Below are 22591 nucleotides of genomic sequence, written 5' to 3' on the forward strand. Positions count from 1 at the left end.
GAGCTTGAAGGCTTTGCTGTTCCTGAGACTTCTTGACCAGGGAGCAAGCTCTACCTCAAGCCCTTGGAGAAACGCACAAAAAGGAAGTTGCAGAAAGTTCAGTGCAGTCCTTTCACTGCCCAAGACAGCAGCTGCCACTGCAGGCCAACACAGCAAAGCACACAGCAAAGTGGTAGTCTCTCCTCACAGCTTCTCCAGCTTTTCTTCTTGGCACTCTTCTTGGGTCTGAGAGAGTTCTAACGTTCTGGGGTCTAGGCCCCAAATTTTATACCACCAAATGTTTTGTTCTCTGAAGGCAGAGAGTGTCTGTACCCAGCCCAAACCAGTTTTGTCCTCACTGGTGCAGCTTCCTGGCAGGGGGTGGAGACAGCATTGTGCAAGGTAATCTCCTGCCACTTCTCAAAATGCAGCCCAGGTCTATTCAACCCAGCCCTGACTCATCAGGCTCTCTGGAGCCACTGCCCCTCTCCAGCCCGTCATCCAAAGCCAGACAGTCAATCCACAACCCCAACAGAGGCACACAGGATGGCTAAGCAAGAAAATACCTACTTTCTAAAAGTGGTATTTTCAAACAAAGAATGTTCAAATCATCTTCACTACAAGATGCATTTTAACATTCTGAGTCCAGACATACTAAACTTTATTTCTCTACCTTGTTCCTAGGGGTAGTTATGTTTGTAAGTTCACTATCAGGTCATGCCGCACACACCAGGGCATGTCCTATCTTTAACATACACAGCGCCCTGCACACAGGGGTACCTTGGGCCTAGCCTAAGGGTGGCTGACATGTAAGAAAAGGGAAGGTGAGAAACTGGCAAGTGTGAGCACAGGCCAAGTGGACATAGCAGATACTAACTGTGTGCAGACTCCACAAAGGCGGGTCTGAGTTACCTTTTCAGGGCTACTCATGTGGGTGGCACAATCAGTTCTGTAGACCCACTAGTAGCATTTGATTCACGGGCCCTGGCACACTCAGTGCACTTTACTGGGGACTGAGAAGTAAATCAAAAATGCCAATCATGGAAACACCAATCCATAACACAAATTACACAGAGAGCATATGCACATTAGCACTGATCAGCAGTGGTAAAGTCCCTAGAGTCCTAAAACCAACAACAACAGGTCAGTAAAATATAGGAGGAAGAAGCAAAAAGTTTGGGGATCACCGTGCAAAAAGGGCCATCTCCAACAATATACTATACCAAAGTAAGGTATAGTGTGCACAGAGTCCAGAGAGGCCCCAAAGGTATAGCAGAGGCCAAAGTAGGTAAGCACTAATAGCTCTCTTTGTGGTAGTGTGGGCGAGCAGTTAGGCTTATCCAGAGGGTGTGCTAAGCATTTAGTGAATTCACTCAATCAAGGACTGATGCACACACTCAGGGACAGAATCCAGACCAATGAGGTAAGTATACAAAATATATACTTATGTTTTATTTTAGAACCAAGCAGGACTTCGCACTGGTGAGTAAAGTATGCTTTCAAATACAAGACTGTTCAAGGAAATGCACTTGTGCTTGAAATTACAATTGTTACAGGTGTGTATCACTTTTAAAATGCAGTTGGAATTATACAGTAAGTACTTTCAGATTACATTTTAGTTACCTTAGGATTACTTTGAGTACTGGAGGTGGTATGCCTAGATACCACACAATAGAATCTCTACATACAAAGTAAGTAAGACTTTTTATATACTTTGCAATAGGATTCCCTTTTCTTCATACAACACAGTTCAACACTTAGATATTTTTTAGGCACAAAATCTGCATGGGTTCCCATGGGGGAAAAAGTGTTAGCGGTTTTGAATGTAAGTACACTACTTACGAGGGTGAGTTTTGGGGGTTAGGACCAAGGTTCCCCAAGGTCTAGAGGGACACTTGCTTTGCACCACCAGCGGCACTGGGACGGCCAAGTGCAGAGTGCAGGGGCCCAATGTAAACCAATGGGGCTAAGGGGCCTTCTGTTAGGGACTGCTGACGAGCAGGCCACTCGGTTGTGGGAGCAAAGCTCCTGGGGTTAAGGTCAGCACTGCAGGGGCCAATGACCAGCACATGATCTGTACCACCAGCCGGGTGCAGGGTGCAAAACAGACATCGGGGACCCTATGCTTTCCAATGGAGATCTTCAGTGTTTAAAAGATGCTGCAGGCTCGGTCAGGGAGACTTCCTGAAGGTGACCACTGGCTGAAGATGTAAGTTTGGATCTGGGGGGATCCATGGACACCATCAGTTGGGCCACCCAAGGCATTGGGGCATCGGATGCAGGGGTGTCTTCTGGCGTCAGGTTTTCTTACCAGCTCCGGTCATGGTCAGAGAACACTTCGGGTTGTAGCTGCAGGCTTCATCTGGAGTCTTGAGGGAGGTCGGGGATCACCAGAACCCAGGTCAGGATCGCTGGGGAGCCCTCCATGGGGTGTTGGGCCTCTCCAACTCAGGCCGTGGGCGTCGGGTGCAGAGTGGTGCAGAATTACAGAGTCAATTGAATCCAGATTCTGGAGGTGAGTCTTTATTTGAGCAATTCCGGTGCTCAGGGAGACAGAGTCTTTGGGAAGGTTGCAGGGCAGGTCCTCCGGGCTCTAGGGTTTGCTGGCTGCTGGGCTCGCCTGGGTTCTTGTTGCAGGCAGGTCCTAGACGGGACAGGCTGGTAGGGCTAAGACCAAGGCAGTTGGTGTCCTCTTCTCCTTCCTTGGTCAGCACGGCTCTAGGGTCCTTTTTCTTTCTTCCTCGTATCTGAGGAGGCAAGGTCGCACAAAACAGAAAAACAGTCAACGTTATTCTATGGAGCAAAATAGGGTTATCGGTGCAAAGGTAATTATTCGGTTGTGGACGTTGGTATTCTGGGGGTAGACTCAGGGGTGCCCCAGGGTCAAGGATGCACTCTTGTTACACCGTTAGCAGCACTAGGTCGGGCAGGGGCAGAGTGCTGAGGCACAATGTTATCCAATGGGGGATGGGCGGCCTCCGGTTGGTGGCAGCTTACAAACAGGCCACTGGGTTGTGGGAGCAAAGCTCCTGGACTTAAGCTCAGGGGAATGGGGAATCCTGTTTAGCACAAAAAGTGCACCCGCTGCGGCGCAGGGGCAGCTGGGTGCAGGGTACTGGTTTGACGTAGTGTACCCTGTTGTTTTCAATAGGGATTTTTGTTTTTGTTTTTCATCTGCAGGCCCGGTCCTGGAAGACTTCCAGGAGGAACAAACAGCTGGGCAGGTAAGTTGGAGGGCTCGGGGAGGTAGGTGTACCTCAAGTTCTCTTCTCCAGGGCACAGAGCAGATGGATGCAGGGGTATATTTTGCGGTCAGATTTCACCTTACTGGGCCACTCACGGGTGAAGGGTGTTCATGCAGAGGCTGCAGGCGACGTCAGGGAGTCCTGGAGGGGTCAACCCACAGTGGAATCAGCCTCTGGAAGCGCTGGGGGACCTTGCTGGGACCGGTGGGCAACTTGAACTTGGGCCATTGGTGACAGGTGCAGTGGTGGTTCCAGGAATCAGGTTTCCTTGTCCTCAGCAGGCTCAGAGTCTGTCTTTGGAGTTTCTTTTGAACAGAGCTGCTGTTCACAGGAGATCCGGTCTTTGTTGAAGTCAGTCAGTCCTCCCAGGGTTCTGGAGGTCACTGGCTGCAGGATAAGGTGACTCTCTAGAAACTGCAGACGGGCCGGAAAGGCTGGGGGAAGTCAGTTGTTCTCTGAAGTCTCCTCTGCTGGGCATCTTCTTTCGTCCTTTTTCTTCTTAGGTTGCGGGCATCTGCTTTCTTGGTTCAGGGATGCCCCCTCAATACTGTATTTAGGGGGCGTTTTGGGGGCCTCTGGGTCAGTAGCCAATGGGCTACTGACCTTAGAGTGACTACACCATTGGTGTGCTCACCCCACGTGGGGGAGTGAGCACAATCCCTATTCCTGATTGGGGAGTGCCAGCCATCTACTGTGTTTCAGTAGTTTTGGTGCTGGTTCTTTTTAGTGTGTTCTAGTCCAATATTTCTTAACCTGTGGTCCAAGGACCCCTAGCAGTCCACAAGGATTGTTCAGGGGGACCAAACCTGTTTTACTAAATTAAATAATGCTAAAGATAATAAATGAAAATGAATAACCAAAATGTAAAACTTTAAAGCTTTTCCAAATTTGATTGTGAATTAAACTAAATATTCCAATATTCGACCGTTTGTTTGGTGTATACATAGTTTTATGTATTGTTTTGGGGTTCAACTACTAGACAATTCTTAGGCGGGGCTGCTGTTCCAATAATGACTCATTGGGGGTCGCCAGGCTCCAGTAATGATTAATTGGAGGTCCACAGCAGTCCAACGGATAAGACGCAGAAGCAAAGTGCAATGTCACAGATCAGAGGCTGAAGTGAGCGCACCCTTTGCCTTACAGTGCAGGCTATGATGGACATAAGAATAATGTGAATGACACAATAACTGACCAATGGCTGAAGTGGCTTGGCCCCCTATGGGGTTGGGCCCCTCAGTAAGGTAGAGTCAGATTCTCCTCAATTTGAGCCCGGGGGGAGTTGGGGGTGCAAAAACCCCAGGCACAGGTGAACCAAACTGAAAATGGCCATGTTTACCTTTACCTTTACCTGGGGGAGCCGATGGCCCCCTGCAAATGGCCCTAAAGATTTACCAAGGAAAAAACTTCAAAAATTGGTTGTATCCCCTGAGTGTGTTGACCTATGCCTGGATGAGAAAGGGTGACCCTTCTTCCCTAAGTAAAATCTCCCTGGCACCTAGGGAAATCGAAATTGAGACTTTATTGTTTGATTAATTAAAATAGTAATAGTGTTACATACTGACTTTTTTGTATCTGTAATAAAACCATTTGACACATATAACCGCCTTAAAAAAAAAATTACAGTTTGATATAGTGCAAAGAGTTTCATTTATGAAGTTGATTGAACTGGTATTTTTTTAAGGGTAGTTCATGATACTTTAAAAACTTTAGCAGCTTACAGTTCATTTGAGTGTCTGTTGGATTGAGGCACTGGGTGATGGCGGCCCTACATTTCCTAATTGTTCTCCTTTTAAAGTCTGGTCGCATTAAAGAGACTTGTGCCGAATAAAAGTATGTACAGTTACAGATCAGGTGAATAAAATCCTCTTTTGTTTGTCCACAAAGCCTACATGTTATGGGGCAATTATATTTCCTGGTAGGTTGATCTGCTATTGTTGATAATTCATCAAACCGGAGCGCCATCAGTCGTTTCTTGTAAAAGACAGAAAATGTGCGACTTAAGTAAGGTGCTTGTTTGAAAGAGTCGTAGTTGTTGATTACCATCCATGCGTGTGTTCGCCTGCTGAATGTGTTTTTATCTTCTACCAACGATTGAAGTCTTGGCATTTTGTTAGTGATTCGTCTAAATACTGAGAAAGACAGACTTTTGTTCCACAGATCTTCTGTCTTGGTTGTTGAGTGGGCTTGATGTAGATATTTATTGTATGAGGATTTTTTTTATCTTTCTCGACTTCTGCTTAAGAGTGCTTCACTGATTTGTGAATGTTCTTGGTTAATTTTTATTTTGTAGCAGGTTTTACAGTTGAATACATCCTTCCTAGTGATTCATTTATTAGTCCAAATTCCAGCCGCACCTGAGCTGGTGATGCCCTTTTTGGCAGCTAGAAGGTTCATTTGTGGATGGTAACTTGCAGTTTGTTTAGTAGTGTGCAATCTTTCCGTATTGAGTAATGCTGCCATAAGATACTGTTGACAGGAGCCTTGCTGCCATCACTGCTAGTAATGGTCTGACGGACATGACAGTATTTTTGCTAGAATGCTGAAGGCGAATATTAACGCACCAACCCTTTTTTCCATATAGTTCCTTTGTACTTGTTGGTTAAATCTGTTGTCTAAGTAGACTCTTAAATATTTGTAGTTTGAAACTTGCTCCAGTATCTTGCCATTCAACCAGATTTTGAGTTTGTGGCTGCGGGGCAATGGGGCGGGCGCGGGAGGGGCAGGGTGGAGGGGTAGTGGAGCCGGACATACGACCTCCACGAGTAAAGTAAGTAAATAAATAAATAAAACTATTTACCTTGCACTCACTGCATTGCCGAGTTCTTCTGTTATGTCTATTTCCTCTGGGTTCTGCTCGGTGAAACCTTCGCCCTCTATTATGTTCTCATCCTGAGTATTGGGCGCGCTGGGTGCCGACCTGTTGTTGGAGGATTTTTTGAAGATGTACAAGTTGGTTTTTTGCTTGACTTGTTTTTTTCCTTGCTTTCCTATCATGTTTTTTTTGTCTTCTTGATTGCCTACCAGTTTTCCGGTCATGGGTGTTTCCGCCGTTTGCCGTGTGATCTTCCTTTGTTGGTCCAATATTCAGTGGTGTTTGCGGCTGTGAGTTCGTTGTTCCTCCTGTTAATGCCTCCAGTCTGCCGGTTCTCCCTGCCCCTGAGGTTCCATCCTCACAAGATTCTTGTGGTATCTTTCCCTGTTCTTCGTTGTCTTTGCTTACCACTTGTGGCTGGAGGTGTTTTTGGTTATTGGTGTGTTCGCTACACGTGCTTTTTTATACCTATTATTTCTTCCAGGATAGCTGGTAGGGAGCTTAGTTTGTCTACGATGGGTCCACATTGGCAAGTTGATTGTTTTGAACAGCGAGTAGCTTGAACTAGGTTTGTGAGTTTTTCTAATTTGGCGTTAATTCCTGAAATGTGTGTGGCCACTATGTTCATGAAGTCTATTTGTATGTCTCATTTATCGGATTGCATTACCATTGCCCTTGTTGTGGCTTGTAAGGTGATGTAAAGAGGTCGGACTGGCTGCACTGGTCACATTCTTGGTGTTCTTTATCCTCATTTCTGCTGTAGTTTCTAATACTGTTGTTTCGTCTTATATTTATGCTCCCCATGTCTAGAGGCCCCAGTTCCATCCTGATGTCAGTCAATATTTGGGCTGATGACATGGATTTGGTCCACTCATCCAATGATTCCATGTTGGCTTTTGTTAACTCTGTATCCTCAGAGTAGATTGTATTTGTACTTGCGTTTTGGTTTCCTGAGCTTTTAGTTCTGGGTTACTGGTTGATGTTTCATCCATTACTTCAAGAAGTTCCTTGTTACCCGGAAGGATGATGATCTTGGTCATCTACTGGGTATTCCTGCCTGGTCAGGGATCGCGGAAATACCGCAATCGAGAGAAGTAATCCTTTTACTAGAGCCATCGCTGGAAAGGATAGAGCCTCCCCTGTCCAGCGCTGATGCCTCTCCAGCACCTCTACTCCACTGCAGGGGTTGGGGATAAATTGTCGAAGACTTGTGGCTGCAGCATTCAACGTTACTCTCTCACAGCCGTCCATCAGGCCAATGACGCTGCTGAACCATGCAGCGTGCTGATCTTATTTATCATGGGGGGGGGGCTGATGTAGTAGTGATTCCACCTCGGCCCCAGGTTTATTTTAAAGCGAGAAGCCTCCAGTGGAAGCATCAGAGGTTCCTCCAGATAGATCCCCGCTCTATGGTAAGCCATTTAAGTCAGTCGCACTACGATGTAGTGCTTATCACTTGAACGTCTCATCAACCGCCCTATAGAGGGTAGCATAATTCAGATAGCTACCCTATAGTCCATTTAAACACCTTCAGGAAAGTCTTAAGTATACAAGCCCCAGTGGTTTGGCCTCATCCACAATCAACACCTGTTCTTCAAAGTTGGACTCCAACACAAAGTGAAGATTCCTTTGGTCTAACTAGCCTAACACTGAGAGTCCCTTCAAGGCAATGTACAACTTCCCAATCGTTAGTCTATTTTTGATCCAGAAATCCAAACCCTTGTATCCTAACTGCACCCTTCTGGATGAACATTAGGTGCATATACTTTAATGCCAATTTTACCCACAAAAATACATTTTTCTAAATCTCTTCCTCAGGAATAGTGAACGGTGACCAAGAATCTGCATATACCTGCACCCGAACACCACTCATGGTCATATAGAACACGGTTTATTTATTTTTTTCATCTCTGTTACTTACATTCAACACAACATTCCACCTCAAACTCATTTTTCAGTAGTATACTTTTTGCCACTAGGGGCCTCATGTAGGTGAATAGTATTTACCGATTCGTAAATACCGAATTTTGACGATTCGGTATTTACGAATCGGTAAATGCTATGTAGCTAAAAAATCGGGAAAAATTACCGAATCGTTAAGAGTCGGTATTTACCGAATCGGTATTGGCCCATAGGAATGAATGTCAATTACCGAATCGGTAAATACCGATTCGGTAAAAGGGGAAAAACATTGAAGGGTGGCAGGGTGTCACTTTGACACCCTGTTGCACCCCTCAATTGTTTATGGGTGCACATGTTGCAGACATACATGCCCTAAGGGCATGTATCTCTGCAACATGGCACTGAAGCAATTTGCATTAAATTGCTTTTTTTTTTTTTTTCGTTATTTACCACCAACTTGTAGTTGGTGGTAAATAACGAATCCTAACATAAGATAAGCACTCATTTAAGTGCTCCCTACATTAGGAATTCGGTAAATTATCAAATCGGTATTTAAGAAATCTGTAATTTACCGATTCCTTAAATTACCGATTCGGTAAATTACCCAATCCTTAATTTCGGCCCCCTACATAAGAAAAGCCCATTACCGGTCGGAATTCGTTAATTTCGGCCGTTACCGACTGGTAATGAGCTTCCTACATCTGGCCCTAGATGTTTGTTCCTTCTCCTCTTCCGTACATTTAGCCATATCCCTCACCTTTCTTCTTCTACAATCTTTGCCAAATTGCCCAACCACGCCACCCAAACTACATTTTTATTTGACAACCAAACACACTTTGCACAACTCCCTGATATCTCAGCCTTATCTACAATAGCTATGTCGGAAGGGACCTGTTAGGGGTGATAGGAACATCGAGCCCTTACCTAAGAGTACGGAGGGATCACCTGGGACAGAGAACCACAGCGCGGAAACCCGGGTAACTCTTGGTCCGGGTCTCTATTACTGGACGGCGGAGGCAGGCCATATGAGGGCAACCAATTAGCTCAAGCGAGATCAGAGGAAAAGGCAGGCCTGGACGTAGAACGCGGTGACGTCGGCGAGTCCGGAAGAAGACAGGAAGAGAAGACGCAAGGACGCGAGCAAACGGAACCGGAGGAGAAACCATCCCGAGACGAGGAGACGAGGAACCCCACGGAGGATGGCGGAGAAGCCAAGGAGTGGTCCGAGGAGTGGTGGATACCTTCCTCCCCCCAGGAGGGCGCGAACACCGCCGTAACTCAGGAGTGTTACGGCATGGGCGGTGAGTGACACCGCACATGGGGTACCGATTACCTAGTACGGGGAGGCGGGAGGGGCGAAGGGGAGCGGGGCAGAACGGAGGGAAGTCGGGCACTGTAAATAGCGGCCACTGAGCACTGTTCCCTTCGTGTGTTACTCCCTGCACCCATCCCTTCCTAAAAACCTCAGACCCTCACGTTAGTCAGGCAGAAAGCGTGGTCCCCAGTGAAATACTTATAGTATCCACCCTGATCACTAAAGGCGACTCGGATACTAAAACTTCTGGCATACAGTGTGACCATTCTCCATATACACCCGGTGTGGTGGCGGTTTCCCCTTCACTAAAAAAGAAACCCCTTCCTATAGTCAAAACACTTACCATCCTCTTTGTTCTTTTCCTCAAGCATCCTGGGGGTCGACGGACCAACCAGATAACACCAGCTCCAGGAAGACACCAGAGGACTCTACGCTCCACTAGCATCTACAGATCAAAACCACATAACACTGCTGTTCTGGCAATAAACCCCACAATTGACAAACTACTAAAGCCTCCTAGCTTCTATTTCCGCCCATTCCTCCTACAAGCTAAGATGTCTTTGACTGTAGATCGCCATTGATAACATAATCACTCTTGTATTGAGGAATTACAAGCATGCATAACCACCTGCTCTTCAATCAGTTCATTGTGTAATATTCCAAATTTGCAATCTATATGTGACCGAGAAGGGCGCCTCCCCCCCCCCAGACTGACTTGCCACCATTGCCGTTATCCCAAAGATCCAGCCACCTTCACCTTCCTGCAGGGATTACCGCCCAATCTCCCTTATAAATGCCGAAATTAAACTTTTTGCAACGGTGTTAGCCCAGCGTCTTTGCCCCCTCTCCATAAACTAGTCCACCCGGACCAATGCGGCTTCATGCCGTCGCGAGGTACTCGGCACTGTATACAGCGTCTGCACCTCGCTCTGGCCCACCGCCAACATCTGCCCCCGTACCATGCTCTATTGCTACTGGACTTTGAAAAGGCCTTCGACACGGTCGATTGGTCTTACTTGGCGGAGGTTCTCCAACTGATGGGCATGGATCCCCTGTTCCAGTGCGCCGTTCGCGTTCTGTATTCTAATCCGCGGACTAGGATCCTTATCAACGGGCCCTCTCGGATGTGTTCCCGATCAGGAGAGGCACACGTCAAGGGTGTCCTCTCTCACCCTTGCTATTTGCGCTGACCATGGAGCCCCTGGCCTGTCTCCTCCGCTCTGACGTGGCGGTCCAAGGCTGGTCCTGGGACCCCCCATTATGTGGATAAAATAGCCCTCTGTATGTGGATGATGTCCTTCTTTACATGGCCGAACCAGAGCATTCCGGTCCCCGCTGTCTAGAGATACTTCAAAGCTACTAAAGCGTTTCTGGACTCCGACTTAACCCCGCCAAATCCACCCTTGTCCCTCTCCACATATCGAGAGCCTGCTTCAAGTGGCAATCCACCATTCCCATCAGGAGACAGTCCTTTAAATACCTGGGTATTTGGATAGCCCTCCTACCGGAGTTGGAATGAGCTCTGAATATCACTCCCCTGATCTCCAAAGCCAAAACTGATCTTAAACGCTGGCAAGCTTTGCCGCTTAATCCCCTAGGCTGTAGCGCTCTTTTTAAAATGACGATTCTCCCTCTCTTCCTTTATATCCTCCAAAACATTACCCTCCACCTTCCGGGGAGTTGGTTCCGAGATTTTGACGGAGCTCTCACCAGATTCCTATAGGGGCATGGGAGATCGCTCATTGCCCTGGCTCACTGTAGGATCCCGCCCTTCGACGGCGGCATGGGATTGACTAATATACACCTTTATTACTTAGCAACCAGACTCCTCGTAGTCCATGATTGGTATACAGGAGGCTGGTCGGACCCGGCCTACCGAACGGAGCTTCGGTACATGGACTTCCCATAGCTGCATGCCTATCTCTACGACGCTCCTATACCGCTCACACTCCCCCGATCACTAGATCAGTTCTGGTGGCTTGGGGCTCCGCCCTCTGGCACACCCGTTGGGATATACGACTTACTCAACACAAACCTCGTTGGCAGGGCACATGGCTCCGAGAGACATCCTCCCTCATGGGTTTCCGGTCCTGGGACCACGTTGGAATCTCTCTCCTTGGGGATGTTTGCGTGGGAGATCACGTTCGGACCTTTACTGACTTACAAAAGCGCAATTCCCTCCACACCTCCCAATCGATACCTCCAACTCCGCCACGCACTCACGGAACATATCCCCCCCCGGGTACATCAATACCCGAATTCAACCCACTAGAGGCGCAGGTACTTATGGGAGACCTGGGGCGGGGAGGGGTCTAGAGGATATACCGATCTCTGATTAACAACACCCCTACCTACCTAGACACAGTCCGAGCCCGCTGGGAGGGATGGTTGGGCCACCTGGAAGAAGGGGATTGGCGGGACGCCCTTATGGCCCCCAAAACCCTTACGACCTCCTCCAAGCTTCGCCTCATCCAACTATACTACCTCCACACAGCCTACCTCACCCCAGTACGTCTACATAGGGCACAATTGCGCCCTTCCCCTGATTGTGCTTGGTGTGGTCAGGCCCCAGCAGATTTTTTTCATATGGTGTGGACCTGCCCGGCCTTTGCTTTGTTTTTTGTCCAGTATAGAAGCAGAGCTTACCCAGACCCTAGGCTGGTAGGTTCCCCACGACCCCATGCACCTGCTCCTTGGTGTCTTCCATGGCTTAGACGGCTCTAGAGCCGATAAGCTCTTTTTGGGCACAGTTCTTGCAGTTGCCAAACGCGACATAGCGGCGGCATGGGCAAGCATCAGACCCCCTACCCTGCAGAAGTGGCGACGAGGGGTGGATTGGTGCGCCACCCAAGAAGAACCCCTGTTCGAGGCCCGGGGGTGTCTGAGAAAGTTCCAGAGGATATGGGGCAAGTGGTTGAATTTGCTACCTTCTTAATGTTCTTGCTGCCCTCTAAATGTATACGTACATGTTGCCTTATATATGGAAATAAGATTTTGTACCATCATTCCCAGGAGCTGGATTATGTTGTTTGTTGTACATGGCTATGAAATGAAATGAAATGAAATGAAAAAGAAACTTATAAAGCGCGCTGTGGCCAAGCGGCTTCCTGGCGCTGAGGAACACATCAACTATCAACTATGGCTATTGTGTATTCATGCTGCCGTGCGCTGTATTTTGTTCTGTTGCATATTTAAATGCAAATAAAATTTGATTATCAAAAAAAAAAACATTTTGCTGCTATGAGTATCCACATGTGATTGGTTACTAACATCTTCTTACTCAACCATACAAAATGGGTGATAAATAAGGCCACGTTGCGGGACCTTGTGCGAAGTTGTGACACATCACTCAAGCAGATCCTCATCTGGCGGCTCATCCGTCTTCATTCTGACCCTGACACACGCAACAGCCACAGTGAGGGGAAGTCTTGCCCTGCAGCCCCACAATTGTTGTGCCCAAGGGTATCCACCACCAATGGACTCCACACCTAAGTTCCTTTACGGTGCGCAAAGATTGAAAAACCATGGAGTACTTGTGGAGAAGGACTGTAAAATATTTATATCCATCACCGCTGTGACGGAGTAACCCATCCACCTATAACAAAATCAGGCCCTTACTCTTCACATTTGAACTCTTTTTGGAAGAATTTGTCTCCGGGAGAGCACGCAGCGAGTCTGCACATCAGTTGGATACACAGCATCTGTGGGAACTAACACATCTAGTAAAAACCCACTTAGACGTGTAATCAACCAACAGAACAACGGTCTTCTCTGATGACTACTGATTATTGATGACAGTTGGGAAGAGGGGAGAGATATGAAAGATTATTTCTCAAAGGGGATGATAAAAATTGTATGGTGGAAAGGAAAATGAAAGCATTTGTTACTCCTCAAACCAGGCTCCCTGGCATCCTTTGTTACAGGCCCAAAAAATACCAAAATGTAATCTGTTCCAGGGCTCCTCTGCTACATCCACAGGTGACAACGGGCTGGCTTGGACCACTCCGGACTTATAACTACACACACATTGAATGGAATCCTTCACCACTTCAACCTGTCAATCCATGTTAGCCCATACTGTTATCTAACTGATGCACTGGAGAGATTCAAGCCAAGTGGCCTTTGAGAGACAAATTAATTGTCTTCTCCGCAAACCCATTATGAGGAATTCACCTCTTACCTCTTCTCAGTTTCCACTCTAAGATGCTCCTAGCAGAAATTAGACACAGGCATCCATCCACTTTCTTATCATGGGAGTAGCTTTATTAGCACCTGTATGTTTAAACATGTAGGCCAGCAATCGATCCTCCATTCTTATCATGAAGGGAAGACTTAATAGGAAGAAATTAAAGTGTTTAACTTCCCAGGAACAAGGGAACACTTCTCGTTCCATCACTGAGAAATGTCCCTCTGTCCTTTTCGCTGAATAGGAAATGAAATCTCTTCACAGCGCATAGATCTCTCAGGCTGGCGTATGTGATCGTGATAATGTTCTTGCGCACACAAAAGTGCCCAGGCATTGGCATGTTGTCCATTTTCTCCTTCACTTTGAGTCAGGCCTCATCATATGCAGATGGCCACCTGTATTTGTTTTCATTTTAAGTAACACTCTCAATGATTGAATTAATACATGATGAATACTGAGGACAAATCAATCACAGTGGACATTCTGGCATCAATAATGAGTTGTTAACCTCTAGAAATTGAGGGCAGGCTTACTATCAATCCAAATGTTTTCATTTAGGTCATCCAAATCCACGCATATCTTTGTACACCAATCCTTTGCCCACCGAAACCACAGACACTAGGCATTCCAAGTCCTCGATTTACTTGATCATTCCCAATCTCAACAACGTATCCAATTATTCCTAAAAAATTAACCCTGTTTCCTTTGTGAACCACTAGACTGGCCTTTCTTTTTGACACAATCCTACGTGCACATTTTTTAACACAGTCTGTCCTCTAAAGTCCTCAAAAACTTTGTACTATTTCCTCACCTTCATTAAGAGATGTTACGAAGATAACCTGCTCCAGAGAATTAGGATTCAATTTTCATAATGGACTCACTAGACACATCTGCAAACATCTCTCTTGGCAAAACAATTGGTACTGTTGACCTGGGGCCTCAACTTCCACACACATACCACATGAGCCTGGCACCTTTCTTCTGTGCCATTTTCTCACTCTTCGCAACCACCCTCAGTCAGTGTTAGACTTGGCTTTTTCAGCAGGTTCACCCCCAGACTTTTTGCTTTTTGTCCTCTTATGTTTTACCTTGTTTTTGTTGGCTTTAGGACTCTGGTCACTTTACCAATGCAATTTACTGCTAAAAATGCATATGCTCTCAATGTAAATTGTGTTTATGGATTGTTGTTTCCATGATTGGCTTATTTGATTGACTACTACGTCCCTAGTAGAGTGCACTGTGTGTGCCAAGGGCCTGCAAATCAAATGCTGCTAGTGGGCCTGCATCACTGAGAGTGCTACCCACACAAGCAGCCTTTCAAAGGTGTCTCCGACCTACCACTGCAGTATCTGCGTACAGTTTTTACTGGCATGGTGATCTGGCAAGTGCACCCACATGTCAGGCCCAAACCTTCCCTTTTCTACATGTGAGGCACCCCTCGGGTAGGCCCAAGGTACCCCCATGGGCAGGGTGCAGTGTATGTGAAAGGAAGGACATGTACTGGTCTGTACTGGTCTCACCTACGCCGTTGTCCCAAGCTGACATTGACGCCGCTGCTTGCACCATGGTTTAGGGGCACCGCTTGTAAGTTACACGGCGTGTCTCCCCATTCCACAGCGCAGCCTTGGCCCACTGACGCCAGTGTCATTGACTCCAGATCGTCAACTGAAGCTGCTGCCTGCACGTGACCCGAGGGCCCTCCACACCGCATTGCCCAGTCTCGCACTGCAGCCTTGGGTCTATCTACGACAGCGCCTCAGCAGCAACAACGACACTGCATGCACGTAACCTATCAGCACCACCTGCAGCCCTGGTCTCACCGATGCCACTGGATGACCGTCAACGAGCCGCTGCCTGCACCGTGACTTGAGGGCTCCACTTCACACCGCAGGAGTTCGACCTGCAACGATTGTGACTTCAAGGGCGCGATGATTCCTGTGTCAACTTCCAGAAGCAATGCCTGCCAACCCCACTCCTCCGGAGCGCATCGCAAGGACTGACGCCCTGCATCTCCACAGGTACTGTTTTACAAGTCTCCCCCAAAGCCTAGCTGGCCCGCGATGCTGCAACTATTGTATTTGTTTGCTCACTATGCCATGATAGCCCCCAGACAGCGCTATCGACTTCATGGAACTGTATATAAAGTCTATTTTTGATTTATTGGTATTGTGGATTTCTGTATGTTGGATTTGTATTGTTTTGGTCCTGTTTTACAAAGATAAATATTGGATATTTTTCTAAAATTGGTGTTGTGTCCTTTTGTGGTGTTTTCGCTGGATTATTGTTTGTTATGTGCAAATACTTTACACACTGCCTCTGGGATAAGCCTGACTGCTCGTGCCAAGCTACCAAGGTAGTGACCAGGGGTTCTTTTAGATGTGTAATCCCCTTATCCTGACTAGAGTGGCGATTTCTGCATGGCTTAGGTGCATACCCTAGCCAGACAGAAAAACCATTTCTAACACTCAGCACCTGTCTTCAACAGTGTTTTCTTCATAATCGCAGCTGCTGCGTTCCCATCACCATGGATTTCCATGGAGTTCCATCCCCTTATCTGCTATAGCCTTCTTCAGGACAGGTTTCTGAGCCATTCATTTTTGCTGTGTCCTGATGGTGTTAGTGCACCAAACTAGTCTCTAATTAAAGACTCACCATATTTACATGTGCAAATCATATTTTGCAGACTTGCCCACTTTCATTTTCAGAATGTAACCATCTGTCCAAATGGCCTCATTGGCTCTAAAGAAAACCAGCAAGGGTTTGTGCTTCATCCATTCTGCTATATTTAACTGCACATAAATTAAAGGTCCTGTTAACACCTGGGTGCATCACCATTAAATGTTGCCACAACATCTATGCACAAGAGAACAAGTTGCCCAACGCTGTGGCAGTTGGTTCGACCTGGAGACTGCATTTCACTGCTGCTCTTCAAATGTAAGACTGTGCCACTCGAGGACCAATAATGGCCAACAATGCCACACCTACACTGTCCCATAATCTCGTGCTGGAGTGGAGGGCAGACCACAACATTTCCCAAATTGCACCCACGAGATTGTTAATGCTTGTGCCACTGGAGTCAAGCTATCCAGGCTGATGAGGGCTGAAAGCCCGAAACCGGTCCCAGGATGCTTGTTTCCAGTCCAGGGAGGACCTGGCTTGGCAGTTCGGGCTGGACTGTTCCCATGAGGCACAGGGTCAAGACTGATTTGCATATGTCCGGGTTCAAACTGGAATGGCATGGTGAGCAAAAAAACAATGGATTTAGGCCCAGATTTCTGTACTGGGGTGAATATCTGACATTGTTCTGCATTCTGTCCATCAACTGTTCTTTTTGCATTTGTTTTAGAACTCAGCATGTATTATTTTTAAAGGCTTTAAAAAACAAATTAAATCTCTCAAGAAGACCCACAAGGTTTTAAAGTCCAGTTTGTCCCACGCTTTCTCAGGATTTGCGTATAGGGTTTTGAAAAAGACTCCAAGGGAAAGAAGACAAGTTCAATGTGTTTTGTCCTTTGAGAAAAATGAAGGAGCCCCATTTTAATTTGATCTATTTAATCCTCCTCCTCACATGAACCCCAGGCCCTCGGCTGAGGCAGACTGGTCATTTTATACCAATGGCCTTCAGCAGGTTGACACGTGTGTTCACACTCCCCTCCCAGAAAGGTTAGCATAAACCTCCAAAGCTTTCAATCCCATACCTCAGAGTCGAAGGAATTCCTTAAATTCCAAACCAGTACATTAACGTTATCGTGACAAGGACAAAACAATGTTATATTCTTAATATCGTTCAAGTGCGCCAGACAAACCGTTCATAGCTGCCAAGGTTTCCGATTGATCATGTGTGACATTTTCCTAATTTCAGTGTAATTATGAGTGACATTCAACGACTATGAGTGACACTTTCTCACGTGCAAAGTCATGCAATAAAGAAATTAAACCCATTTGAGCAGCAAGAAACCCTACTAAGAGCTTACAACTGTTGTAAAGCTCCAGAAATGAAAGGGCACTAAACTGGTCAAAAGCAGGAACTCGCAGCTAATCCTCATCAAAAACAGTTTTTCAAATATATGTGTGGCTCATGTTCCTAAACCGATCTGTGTCATCTGCTCCTTCTTGGTGATGCCCCTCTGTTTCGAGTTCACATTATCTATCGATATTCGGATGACGTTAAGAGTTCGGCCGTCCCTCGGGCTCTGCAGCACTAAACCAGAATAAAATATTAAACCTTCTGGATTTTGAATGTTTGGTGGGTCAATAACTGACAGGGGGCTTTAAAGTACGAGTCAGAGAAACAATTACTGACACCGGATGTCCGGGTCAAGGTCACTTCCGGTCTCTGTGACGTGTTGTTCCATGCCTACCGGCGTCGAAGGAACACTTCCGCCCCGCATTGCCGCCGCTTCCGCCCCTGGCCCCGCCTCTAGCCCTGAAGCCCCGCCCCTCGGCTGTGTCTGATGTGCTGCTGCTGCCACGTCTGTGTGTGAGAGAGAGGAGCCGGAGCCGGTGAGAGGGGGCACCGGGAGGGGGGCACCGAGAGGGAGGGGGGCACAGGGCAGGGAGAGCACAGGAAAAGGCCCAGGAGGGGGTGGGTAAAGGGGGCTCAGCCATGGGAATGGGGAGTTGAGGCTCAGGCAGGAGAGGATGGGTAAAGGGGACTCAGGAATGGGGGGGTGTTGAGGCAGGAAGGGGGGCACTGTATCTTACAAGACTGTACATTGCCCCCCCCCCCGCAGCAGTATACACTGTGTGCCCACCCTCCCCACCACCAAATCATCTGACCCCAGCGTTGTGACCCCTGTGCATCCCTCCCCTTCAGGAACATGGCCTCTGTGGACTCCTCCCCATGGACCATGAGTCCCCTCTCCAGCTGTGTGACCTGTGTGCATCCTCCTTCCAGCCATGTGGCCCTTTACACCCCCCCTCAAGCCATATGGACCCAGCCATGAGGACTCTTCCCCTACCCCACTTCAGCCACTTGCTCACTGTGCATCCACCCTCCAGCCCTGCAGAGCCAATGCACCCCCTCCAGTTATGTGAACTATGCCCATCCTCCTAGCAGCCCTTTGAAATCTGTACAGCCCCCACCAGCCTTGTGCAACCCCAACAATGTGGACAATGTGCAACCCCACTCTGGCGATGTGCTCTCTGTACACCTCCTAGCTATGTGTGGCCTCTGTGCACCCTCCTTCCATCCCATAGACAAGTGAACTCTCTGCAGCCCCATCTAGCCTTGTTCAGTCCCATCTAGCCACGTGGGCCCTGTGCAGCCCCATCTAGCCACGTCTGCCCTGTGCAGCCCCATCTAGCCACAAGGGCCCTGTCCATCCCCAATCTAGCCACGTGGGCCCTGTCCATCTAGCCACGTGGGCCTTGTCCATCCCCATCTAGCCACGTGGGCCGTGTCCATCCCCTTCAAACCACATTGACCCAGCCACAATATCCCATCATCTCTTTGACATCTCTGCTCTCTCGTCATAAGTGCTTCAACTCCTTGTCTGAGGTGGTAAGTGCTATCTGACTACAATAACAAAGCAATTCAACAAGAGGCTCATCTCTGCCATATGGCCCCTAGTTGTAATTGTATTTATATAGTGCTTACTACCCCTGATGCAGCGGTTTTGGCCGAATAGCACACTACTCCAGAACCCATGGTTAGTGGTTAAGCAAGTTGTTATTGTTGGTAAGTGCAACTAGTCATGTGCTGTCAAGAAAACAAATGCATTTACTCATTCAAAGATCTTCCCTCACTATGCTGTATTGAAGGTGTAATCACTTACTACAAATTAGTTATTTGACACTGGCTGAGAGCAGTTAGATTTGTTGCCTTGTTTTGTCACCAGATCCCAATTTTGCTTGTTACAGCAGAACAACCGCTGAATCGAAGGTGCCTACATCTTACTTTACAAGTTTCTGGTGGGCGTGTTTGAGTATGTGGCCAGTATAAGTGGAGCAAAGTAATGGAGGCCTGTGGATTCCATTTTGCAGTTCTGTGCATTAGATGGGGTTGACATTGTTTTCCCAGACAGTGGTAGTGTATCAGGAGGGAGGAGAGCTAGACCGTAAAGTCAGAAGAAATGAGACACGGCTCCTATAGAAATTCCATTAGGTCTTTTTGCTGAGAGGAGCTGCTGATTTGTCTCTCTGCATCACTGTCTTTGTGACTGTTGGTAGACAGGTGCTGATAGTTTACACCTCTCTGTGCCTCTTGTAGTGTAGTTCCTATAGTCCCAATAGGCGCTGCGCATTGGAATAATATATTCAGCAGTGTAGACGTAGGACTGCGGTTAACTAGGTCTCTACTGACTATATTAGACTTAAGGTTTGCCAGCTAGCTCAGAGGTCACTAGAAACTTTCTCGAATAAACGAGGAGGAGTTTAACCTCCTTCGATAGACAAGAAGGTATTAGCTTCTGACAACCATAAAACATGACAGCTTTGCTCTCCCTGAATAAGAGTGTATCTCTAGAGTCGTGTGAAAACAAAAGACAACTATTTCACTCAGTCAAAAGGTGCGTACTTAGTTTCACCAGATTGTAGAGAAAAGAGAGACTGGCGTTTTCAATAAAAGGTGTAATTTATTGAGCAGTCTTCTTCCTCATGCAAGAGAAATGAATTGCCACGATTGCAATACTCATAGTAAAGTGCGTACAGTAAAAGGAGGATTATAAAATAATACTGTAAAAGCATTGATATTCTTTCTGAGCCATATGATACTTTAAAATAGATAAAATATATACATACATATATACATTGACTAATCGTACTCAACTGGTGCTTCTAAATACGCCTACCCCGGTGTATCTGACCTAAGCCTAATACGTGGGAATGAGTAAGTAAGTAGCAGTTTAAGTTAAGTTTGTTTTGCCAAGAATCTGATTCAAGAATTCTCTTTAAGGGTTTAGTCAGTTCCGTACCTGGGTAAATAGAAAGCAGGAGGTCTGGTATCTCTCTCTCAGGACTGGATATCCCAGTCCACCCGCAAGGGTAGGCTGGAAACGCCGGAGCTGGATTTTCTCGGCAGGAGAAAAGACAGCGTCTTTCTCAGCGCGTCAAAAGGGAGGGGCAGCGTCCGTGGGCTCTCGGGCAAGTAGATAGCTGCTCCAAAATCACCACCGTGTGTTTGCTTAAGGCAACGTTGGTATATTTATACCTGAAAGGTGCCTGGTTTGACGTAAGGTTGGACATAAGACGTCAATAAAGATGTCACTAAGAACTGGTCGTTCTTACAGTGCTTTACAGGAGTTCTAGGACGAAATCAAAACAAAGGCAAGTGGGATTTCCCAGGTTGCTGGAGGCTTGGTTTTGTTTAGAGAACTCGGTGTGCTTTCTAGGGGGGCGGAGGAGTAGCCTTGCTTAATGTGACAGCATGTGCTACGACTGAATTATGGATATGATTATTATGCCGTTGTGGATATTATTGATTATAACCGGACAAAGGCATATAATAGAAATATCGATTCTGGTTCCTAGATAAAAACACTACACTCTGTTGTGGGTACTCCAGGCTGCTATGAGATGAGAAGCATCACTCTGCACAAAGGATGTCTGGAAAACAGCCTAGAGGGCACTTGGAAAATAGGAAGCCACACCAAACCAGTTCTGTGTATCTGCCTCTCTTTAGGTAGGAGGGGTTGGGAACATGTGTTTTCCTTTCCTAGAGGATTAGACAGTGCAAACTATGTTACTTTAGATGTCATAGCGCTACATCATTCTGCACTTGACCCCATAAAATTAACACACTGGAGTCTGAAATGCACTATTGTATCAACAGACTATGGCGAAAAGACCAGTGAGCCTCTACAAAAACATGTTCTAGCATCTCCCTCTTTGAACAATAACAATAGGCATTCTAAAGGGCACCAGGGAAAGCTACATTTGAAGGAGCAGCAGCTCATTGATGAGGGATGTGTGACATTACCCAACACCTAGAACCTTTCTTGCTCTTCTGGTACAGACCTCGGTGTAAAGCTTTCCCCCTGCCTTGGCTCGTGATGATGGCAGGGGTATTGGAGGTTGGACTGCAGCATGGATTACGTAGAGACGTACATAATGGGAAGACACGTCCACTAACACCGCTGAAGACAGAGCAAACTACTCAGTAGTCAGTAGCAATTGGGGTGAGGACGAGCAGGCTCCCAAAGAGGGCAGGGGTCAGGCCAGTGCTTGTCTGGTGGCTCCATGGCTGTTGCTGTTCAGTAAATAAAACCTTTTCTTATACAGAAAGACAGGGCACGGCAGGCATTTCATGACGGTCATTTGACCCAGCCTCGGCAGGCGTCAATGGGGTGATTTCAAATATCCAAGGATTGGGGGTCCTTTAGACTGACAGACCTACCAGACCCGAACATGTCCTGCCCGAACTATGTAAAACCAGCATCAATGTAATCCATGTTTTTCAGGACCTGTGCAAAAACATATGTCTGTGTTTCTGAAACCTTCACTGCTCGTTTGGTTTGTATATTGCGCTGCAGTTCAAATGTGTATTGATCATTCAAACGGAAAACTTAAACTATGCTGCAAACAAGAAACTCACGTGTAATTCTAAACCACGGAAACCGCTGTAATTCCTTTTATGGGTGGTAAATTGGGTACAATTTAGGTTAAATAGCAGTAAAAATCTGCTAATCATCGCCAAAGCCCTGCAAGGATTGGCAGGGCCTTTTGTTGTGAAGATAACATACATTCTGTAAAATGGAATCTGAATATAAGCCAAGCGTTGCACAATGACGAAGACCAAACCGAGATTTCTGAATTCTTTCCCCTTTGCGATTTTTGTGAGCTTGTTATTGAATGTATCAACACTGAATAGGCCTTGAGAAAAGTACAAGTAGCCAAAATCTTAGATTCTTAGTCGAGCAAGCCAATACGGGTATCCCGTCATCTGGATCACCATCTTGGGGTGGAAAGCTTCCTTAGTTTGTATGACCAAGGTGTCCACAAAGAAAGGTGAATAAGGTGTGCAAAAACTACGCTTGCTACTCAGTGGCATGCCTCCGCAAAGTGACAGCAACTAGAAAAACAGATTTAACTGACCACTATGAAGGTGCTAAAACAGTACACCCATCCAAACAGATGGCGCCTCATTCAGACCCCATTGTGGCATGACAAATGAAGTGGGTGGTGACACACTTGAGAGACCCTTCCGAAATATT

At 46.9% G+C, this 22591-nt stretch overlaps 1 protein-coding gene across 3 annotated transcripts in view; it reads left to right on the top strand.

Moving 5' to 3' along the window:
* Nucleotides 1-22591, top strand: part of SLC39A7 (solute carrier family 39 member 7) — an 82616-nt gene that overhangs the window by 25676 nt on the left and 34349 nt on the right. The window contains exon 1 of one of the 3 annotated variants that reach the window (XM_078641601.1): nt 17816-17942. The exons of the other annotated variants lie outside the window; for them this stretch is intronic. The gene's annotated coding sequence lies outside the window, so the exon portion shown is untranslated. Of the gene's footprint in view, nt 1-17815; nt 17943-22591 lie in introns of those variants that run through there. 3 annotated transcript variants of the gene reach the window in all.

Source organism: Lissotriton helveticus, chromosome 5_1, assembly GCF_964261635.1.
Source record: "Lissotriton helveticus chromosome 5_1, aLisHel1.1, whole genome shotgun sequence".
Lineage (NCBI taxonomy): Eukaryota > Metazoa > Chordata > Amphibia > Caudata > Salamandridae > Lissotriton > Lissotriton helveticus.